Consider the following 9,635-nt stretch of genomic DNA (forward strand, 5'->3'; position numbering starts at 1 on the left):
AAGAGGTGAATCTATGAAATTGTGGGTCATTTGTTAGTCCTGAAAGCCTAATTACTTGGGAAATGTTTTGATATATGCAGCAGTGGTTTTATCAACGTGCCCTGTAACTTTTATTTCTAAAAACGTGGCTGGAAACTTGGGCACCATCATGGAACTTGGAAGTGGAGAAATGCTGTATATGTAAACAGGAGGTGCTGTGGTTGAGGAACGATTCACTTCTGACGGTTATTCCTTCAAGTCAAACACCTTGCTAACGCTGTATTGTGTTCTTGAGAATGCTCTTTAACATTTGAAGTGCACTAGCAAAATATCCCAATATATACACGTTTCAAATATTAAGTATTAGCAAACCGATTAGCTACTATTCAGATTTCTGAGCCTGTGGTAGCACTCGGGCTACGTGCTTTGCTGTGTAGCAGTTAGCTTCTATGTCTGAATACAGCGCAAGAAAACGTGAAATGACTGAGAAGTTCCTCACAAAATATCATGTTATAAATTTTAAATAGCCACACAGAGACGCAAGGCGATTAATTCTGGCGTTTATACGTGTTAAAATGTCGAAAGAGGTTCGAAACTAAAATCAGTGAAAGATTTGCAAGATTTCTGTCGTCGACGGTTAACTGAGTTGAGTAGATGGAACTTCACGCGTTACTTAAATTCCCTTAGAAAAACAATGAATATATTTTTTGTGTAATTTCTTACAGTAATAGTTTGCGTTGACATATTTTGTTTCTTTGGTAACTTTTCAGTCAGGTCTATTATATTATATTGCTTGTTCAGCGGGCCATACTGATACTGGTAAGTTTTTTTTTTTTTTATTAAGGATACATTTATGTATATTGCCTGTTTTAGCTAAATGTTTTTTTTTTTAAATTGTCGAATAAATGTGATGGATGTTACGTTGCTTAAAATGCATCATTTCCAAACGTAACGACGTGTAGTACTCTCATGTTGTGGCTCAGTTGTCTTTTTTTTTTTTTTTACTGGAGTATAACAGCAATATAGTAGCTAAATGCCAGCATCATAGATTCATAAATTTTCCTCGTGCAAGAGTTCGTATTTATACAGTTGATATTTGTCTTATGCAGTCGTTTTTTATAATTTGAAAGGAATTACGCCCTGTTATGTTAGTAATGTTGTGTAGGTGCGTGTTCATAACGCAGATTTTTACATACATGTATTTATTTAGCAGAAGCTTTTCTCCAAAAGCGATTTCCAATGAACTCTATCACCCCTCACACTTTATTCACCGCGGTGACTTACACTGCTAGATACACTACTTACACTGGGTCACTCATCCATACATCAGTGGAACACACACTCTTTGTCACTCACACACTATGACTATGGGGAGCCTAAACAGCATGTCTTTGGAGTGTGGGAGGAAACCAGAGCACCCGGAGGAAACCCACACAGACATTGGGAGGACATGCAAACTCCACACAGACTGAGTGGGAATCGAACCCATGTCCTCTCACACCACCAAGGTGCTGTGAGACATTTTCAAATTTACTCCGTGTTTTGTAAACGCAATAAAGTGTACTCCTGTATGCTTAATATAGATATGTAAAGCCTGCAGGTCAGAACAATAGAACATAATAATTTGGTGATGTAATTTTTTTTTTTTTCTCTGTGTTGGCACAGCTGGATGCTTCATGAGAGGACACACTCCAGACAGGTAAAGGGAAAGCCATAATGAATAGCTTAGAAAGACATGACTGCATGGATCCCAGTAAAATATGTATTTAAGGTCCAGGACAATGGAAGATTTATTGAAACAATGAGAGATTTTATCACTGAGACATAAACTACAAACCATCGTACCAACAGAAGTGGTTTGAATGTTGCCTACAGGCCAGTAGGGTGCGCTGTGGCTTTGTTTTGTTTTTGCATGCATTACAGTGTTAATTAAATTGAAGTGGGTTTGTTTTATGAAAAGGAGATGCATAACAGGTCTGTTACATCTGCACAAAATCAATCTGCTAGATGAATGATATGATGACACTTGTCCTTTATAGTGTTTTTTTTTCTAACATCGATTATAATTTATGATCAGTTTTATTTTCTAATGGAAGTCACAGTTTCCCGCTCAGACACGAGGAACTCTGGTCATGTATTGCTGGTAATTTGGACATCAAGTTTGATTTCAGTTGGTTTTTTTCTAAACAAAAATCATATTTGGGTTAATTTGTGGGTGAAGAAAGGAAACATTCATTGATCTTCTCCTGTTCCTTCATAAGGAATCGTTTCTGTTTGCTGTCTTTTGTTGTTTGTGTCACCCATCTTCTGTGCGGGTGGAGCGTATTCCTTTAAACATGGCTGCCTCCAATTGTCGACGGCCACACTCCACTGATAACAGCCAGACACTTTTAAAGCAATATTTCATCTTCTGGATGTCTAGACGTCCAGTGACACCACACATGACATTCCCTCGATTTGTCCAAAATCAATGATCCGCCTCCAGATCTGATTCGCCGAACATTATCATAAGACTTGACTTATGGTGCGAGAATGCATGCAGTCTGTCATTGTTTACCCATCCGTCAGCAGATTTAAATGAAGGCAACGTTGTGGTCCTTGCTGATTCATTTGTGTGTGACCATCATCCTGTCATGAATATCTGAAGGAGGGGTATTTTTTGTTCCTTTTCAGACACCCATATTTGCTGCAGCATCAAAGATTTGTAGTTTTTTCAGTTTTTGTATTAATTTTCTTCCTTTCTCCCCGAGCAAGATTTTTGGTTCCTTTTTATTCATTTTAACAAAAAGTAGAGAACTGGATTACAGAACCTTTCACATTTTTACATTGAGCTTCAAAAATAAATCTGCTTCTTGATATGAGTTCACTCGAGGTAAAGTCAAAGGGAAGTGCCCATGTCAGTTAATTTCAATTTATGACTCTATGTCGTTCATTCTTGTAGACTGATGAGAAAAAATAAGGTTCAGATTAATTCCTTACTCCCAGACACATTCTTGTGCCTGCATTTGTGCTTAATCCACCTTTATTGTCCTTTTTGAATTAGCATTGACGCTTGTTTTAATCCATCGTTTTCAGCAACCATTTGTTCCTATTTCACAGCACAAGAGTGGCTAGAATATTTAAATGGATGGATGCGACTATGCATATTTTCTGGAATGTGCATGTGGTAAGGTTCAACACTAAAATAATTTTTCATTTTTTTCTTCTCATGTGTCAGTAGGCTGATGTGATTGAAGTACAAATTGAATGCGAGACCATGGTTGTCACAGCTATTATTTAGCAGCTCTGTGTGTTTCGATGGACAGTAAACAAAAACGTTGCCACTGGAATAGTCTGGCAAAGACAGTGTGACCAGTACACCTATTGTGTCACTGCTGCAGTGAGCTGTGCAGTGATTGGCCATCTGGCAGAGCACACAGCGGCAGCTGTTTATAAAGTAGACGGCAGGAGAAAGCCTGTAGGTGTTCCATTGTTTTGTAAAGTCAATATCACGTTTTTTCATTCTCACACAGGGTCAGAAGTGCTGAACTGTAAAAGTTATACAGATATTTTATTTCCAAAAATTTCTTCTCCCATGTCCCACTCCCATCTCATTTTACAAAGTTAGCATGATGGCTACTTGCAAGACTCCTGAATTATCAGTTACTGCTTTAAATTATGGGTTAAGTGCAAATAAAATATCACCTTACAGATTTTCTTTTTGTTTTATTTGGGTCGCTTAGCATTTCACATAAAAGAAAAACCAAGAGGATTTTTTTTTAAATTCTTTGCAAAGTTTAACAACGAAGACATTTTTAATCAAGAATTTTTTTTTTTCCAAAATTATGGTCTATATCAACAGAACCAGTGTTTAATTGGCCAATCCTGAGAAAAGCAAATGAGCCAGGCTGGCAGAATCCTTCGAATGCAAACTGGTATCAGTTGACTTAGCATTTAATGATGTTTTTTAACAGCCGCACTAGTTGGGCTCTGTTTTATAGTCAGATGAAAGTTGTGCAGAGGGGAAAAAATGCCGTCCGGGCTCCGTGCCAGGGTCTGAGCTTTCAGTCCAGCCACTGCCCTGCACCAGGGCACCCTGGGAAGCTGGGATGGAAGGGGAGGGGGGCTTGGCGGTGGGGGTGTGGGTGATGGTGGGGGGGGGGGGGGGGGAGCTTCGCTCAAGGTGCCACTTCCATGGAGACGCAGCTGGGGCTGAACAAGATTCCCTTCGGTCGACAAACAAGCGGCAAGCTGGTGTCTGGCTCTGCCGCTGCCTGGCCGCGCCATCACCAGGAGCCCCCCGTGAGCCAATCCAGCCCCGGTGTGCTGCTCCAACGGGCAGCTCCGCTCCCCAGCCAATCAGTGACTACACTGGTGAGAATCTCATTTGCATCATGCGGTAATGAATTTTGTTTAACATATTGCTGTTTCTTTTTTTTCCACATAGATTAGCGCCGTCTATTAATTATTCTGCCGTCAAATTGGGAAAAGCTATGCAAACTGTACCGAGCCAGACCTCTCTCTCCTCCCTCTCCCTTTCCCCCTCAGTCTGCCACCGCTTCTTTTTAGACATGTGCAGTCTGTATCGCCCTGCTTTTGGATGCATTCCCTTTTGGGCTGTCCAGGGCAAAGACAAAAAAAAAAAGAAATTACGATTCAGGGGCTTTCCTTTTTTCCATTAATTCATTTCTAAATCCTCTTTTGTCTTTCTTCTGGGATAGAGTCTTTGGTAATAAATGTGTGTATAGGTGGCACCAGGCACTGTGGGTCCATAGCTTGCTTTTGTCGCCTTTCTCTTCTATTTTCCCCAGTTTTTTTTTTGTCATTGTTGGAATTCATTTCCCGGGCTCACGCTCTGAATCACTGTTTTTCTCCACGGCATATTAGCATATGGCGACACTGCCCAGACGAGGCAGGGTTTCGTGATATTTCATTCTTCGCCTTTCAGCTGAGATGTCATTTCATTAATGGATAGCGCTGAGGTCATTTCTAACCTTGACTGAGCTCCGGCACTGCCCGACCACCCCCACCCCCTCTCTTTCTGCGCTCTCTCTGTTCACCCTGTATCTTATTTGCATCCATTTGCTTGAACGGCACAGATAGGGGAGAGCTGAAAAGTGGTGCTGATTGTAACACTCAAAATAAGGTGCACTGCTATTCTATGCATTAAAAATATCAGAACACAAAGCTTTCATTTTGAAATGCAGTCCAATTGTGAAACGCATACCTGTTATCTAATAGGAATCAATATCTTTTGTAGACATTATACAGATTTCTTGTGGTCACACATACAGATGCAGGCACATACCTGTTTGCTCTCGCCTTTGGTGCTCTCTTAATTTAATCTCCATGTGATTCTTTAGGCTTTGAAGACTTCTTTCCACCTGCACTGTCAGGAACTGTCATGGGGAAATGCCGACTGCCTAATCCACTTCAGTTTAAAACATGACGACAGAGAGGAAGCTATAGCCCAGTCCATCACAGACTTGTCCCCATCCTGCTTAGGTCTGTGCAGATTTACAGTTGTGTTTGCTCACTGCTGATCCTGTAATGTGAATTATCTGTAATTATATATGACCCTTCAGGGGCATTCTTGCACTGTCAGAGCAGCCCTATACATTCTACTTTAGCGGAAGCGCTGGCACCATGCCGACATTTTTGCTCTTATTCATGCGGGCAAATTAGCCCATCTCTCTTTCAGAAGTAACATCTGCGGGGGCCAGATTGTGCCAGACACGTAAATTAAGATTTCTGAGAATTCACTAATCCAGAGGAAAGTGATTTTTTTCGAGGAGTGGCACAAGGTGTTGTAAAATACTTGTCCATGAAATGCACTAACTGCGGGATTTTCAACGTATTCCTGCAAAGAAAAAGAAATGTAAATATATAAATGTAAGAAATATAAATTATCTCCCAATAGTTTCTACATGTCATCAAAGCTGGATCATTGAATTACCACATGGCTTTTTGGCCTGCATTTTATTTTGTGAAATATTTTAATTTAGTTTGAAAAGACACATTTATAGCATCTTTGGACTGATCTTCATGTCAGACTTGTGTTTTGGAAATAGAAATTCAGAAATATGGAAATGTAGTATTAGTAGTTTTGAGGAACTGATTGCATTAGTTTGATTTAACAGAAATTATGTAAAGTCTACTGAAGAGAAGCTGAACAAACTTTTGAAGTTCAAGTTAGTTTAAAAAATAAATCTGATACTTACATACATATGTACATATAAAGTTAATCAATGCTGCCACATCTAATGTCTTGAGACATTAATGTCTTTGTGAAGCTGATGAACAAAGAAAGCCATTTTTAACATTTTTTGTTGGCATTTGCCATTTGTATTATTTCTTTGGAAAAAAGAAAACTGCTCAGATGATAACATTGTTATTTACTCATTTAGCTGATGCTTTTCTCCGAAGAACCTTACGGTGTCCGGTGTGTATACTAAGCTACTTAAAATTATTTGGCCATTTATGCATTTATATATTAATTTTTAGTGGAGCAATTCAAGGTAGGCTAAGTTCCTTCCTCAAGGATATCACTCTAACCTCTATGCTAACTGCTCCCCTAGAAGCCTATGTCAGCAACAGATATAGTTGATCTTGTTCTTATGATGGGGTTCCATTTCAAAGACCTTGTTGTAAGTTGACTTTGTTGTTCGAAAATCTGCTTATACCACATATGAACCATATGGATATACAAAGTTAACATGTATAAATGCTTTGTTGTATAATAGAGATTTGTTATATTTTTTCCTACTAATTTAGTACAATATTTATAATAATAGAAATGCAATACATTAACTGTAAAATTAGACAGTATAGGTAACTTTTTTGCTTGCCAGCCATTTTAAATTAAAAGTAATTTGATGGGAATTGCAAACAAAGGTTTCTAAGCAAAACACAGTCGCTGCTAGACAAAAAGCACTTACTGTGACCTAAACAATAATAAGTATGGGTGCCTTGTGGTAGCGAGGCCAGCCAATGTTATTGTACAGCAGATGGAGTAGTGGTTGTTAGATGATACAACCAAATGCTAGGTCTCAAAAATAATATAATTAGGTTAAAGGGATGGGTGTTATGTGTCTTGGTGGTCCTAAGCTGTATCTGTAGGAACTCAAGGACCACCCATCTGATTTCTGGGTAGTGAAACATTGGGGTTTAAGATTGATGACATCCAAATCAGAACGAGTGCCCCAAACTTGAATTTCATTATATTTAAATTTGTTTTGGCAAAAAAAACAACTGTAATGATTTGGCAAAGCTAGTGTTAAAAGATAACACTTTCTGAGGATAGGAGTCTGTAGTTGATATTTCATCTGTTATTCAGTACTTGGCTTTAAGATGGATCACCATAGATCACAACGTTATCAGTCCGTGGATCAGCATGATTTGAAGCAAAAGTTGGGGCATCCTTTCTAAATTCCAATAAGGTTAAAAACTCCAGTGAAAATCGCATTATGAAAAACATAGATTGTCTCTTCAGACAGAGTGAACATCACAGACAGACGTGATGTACTGTGTATAAAAGATGAGTTCACACTTGAGTAGGACTGGTGGAGCTTTCAAGGAACAGTAGTAGATCAGCAACTTCAACCAGCTCATGGATCAGTGATTTGTTTTGCTGTGACAAAAAGAAGCAGGGAATAGTAAGTAGTTGCCAAGAATGGGTCTCACATGGTCAATATTGGTAAGAGAATGGCTATGTGATGGTTGGAGAAGGGAGGAGAACCATAAGAGAAACTGGACATAAGGCTTTTATAGTCACGTGCAGTGAGAAACAGCAGTGAGGCAGGGAAAAAAGAATGGCTACGAGATGAGGAAGAGTAGAGGTCAAGTGCATGGCACAGGGCTAAGGGGATAGAGTCAAGAGACTCTGAGTGGTTGTGGGAGGGAAGGGAGAGGCAGGGAGGACAAGGGTGGATTTTGAGATGTCAAGTTTAATATGATGGGAATCCTACTAAGAGGAGATGTGGGAGGAGTGGTGGTGAAGAGAAAGGCACTTGAATGGGAATTCTCCAGGGAATATGTTGGGCCTGCTAGCAGTAGCTCTCCTCGCAATACAATGCCAACAAACTATTGCTCAGTGGGAGACTTCCGATTTGATCTGCCAGTAAAGACAGGCTTGCGTAATGTATGTTCAATCCTAAAGCCCATGCTTGGGTCCCAGTCTTTGCTAGACCATACACAGATCATGGTTGAGAATTCCACAGAGGCATCATTGCCAGTTACCAGCAGTGAGACATGCAGTACCCCTCCGCCAAGTGGTCTGTGGTGTGTAAAGAAAGCTGTTAGGTTGGCAGTGAATGTGTTAAATAAGGGCCCAAACCCTGCCTTTGAGGCATCCTGAACAAAGTCGGTCATTGTTTTAATGTCACAGTATCAACTTATACATGCAGCAACGATAGGGTGAGAGTGGTACACTTGTGCAGGAATCTGACACCATTCATTCATAACAGTTTTCTCTAGGCTAGCTTGATGATGTTAGACATCTTAGACTTTTCTTATGGTAGACTGGAAATAAGTTATGGAAAGTTGTAAGGGCAACAGATTTTAGAAAGAAGGGTAAAGTTGTCCACATATTCCTTATATCACAGGTCTGATGTTATGCTCTGTGTGAATTAGAGGATCTTCAAAGGTACCCCTCACTGAATGCAGATGATCGTTTAAATGTGGCATTTTGCCCAACCAGATGCGTGCTTGATGGTGTTTTTTCAGACTTGATTTGCTGTGGACTGATAACCTTGGCAAAGATCATCACCATAACAGTGTTGACACCCATTCTGAACTTGGCACAGGGTAGAAATCTGGAGTTTGAAAGTGCTGATATCTGGGAGATGGTTTTCTGCTCAAAGCAAGACGGAACATTTCCTCATCACCATCACTGTCTTGCAGTCTTTGGTGGTAGAGATTCTTAAATAAGCGGACCTCTGGTTTTCATACATTAGCCAGTACAGCCCTTTTTCTAGCATAGTTCCAGGATGTGGTTTCTCTCCATTAGCAACAGTGATGTCTCCTCTGTGTTTTGATCAAAACTGGCATTATAGAAAACCAGACAAAAGACTATGGTAAATTATTGAAAAAAAAAGATGACATAACATTGTATAAATGGTTTTCTAGGCATTGAATCACTACCTTTATAATACTGACACCTTGCAGACAGTAAGATCTTAGGACATTTCAGTTTGTGCTAATAGCAAGGTGTTCTTCTAGAAAGTGCCGCAGGGTCCTTGTCCCTTGTCTGAACTGGGCCTGATCCCTCTCATTCTCTTTTAAGGGATGTGCTGAAAGTCAGCAAATAATGCTGCATGAAGTGGTTGTGATGGATTGACAGGAATAATTTGTGTAGTTTATAATGCATTTTCCTTTCTAGCCAGCATGCTTACAGTTACTAAGTGTTACTGTGTTGCTTGCCAAATCCATTGACAGTTCCAACTTTTTAATAATCCATGTCCAGCAAATAAGTTTTTCTGGAAGCATTTATTTTGTTGTCCTTATGAAACCTTTAGAAAAAAAAATCCGCTTATAGTTTATGTGCACTAGACTACTTTAACTTGAACTTAAAATATGTTTATACAGAGTTGTAACCCATGAATGATGGTTTTTTAAAGGTAGACCATGACCACAAATATATTAATTAGCACAAGCCCTTTTTTATTAAACACAGGAGT

Source organism: Scleropages formosus, chromosome 10 (genome assembly GCF_900964775.1).
Source record: "Scleropages formosus chromosome 10, fSclFor1.1, whole genome shotgun sequence".
Taxonomy (NCBI): domain Eukaryota; kingdom Metazoa; phylum Chordata; class Actinopteri; order Osteoglossiformes; family Osteoglossidae; genus Scleropages; species Scleropages formosus.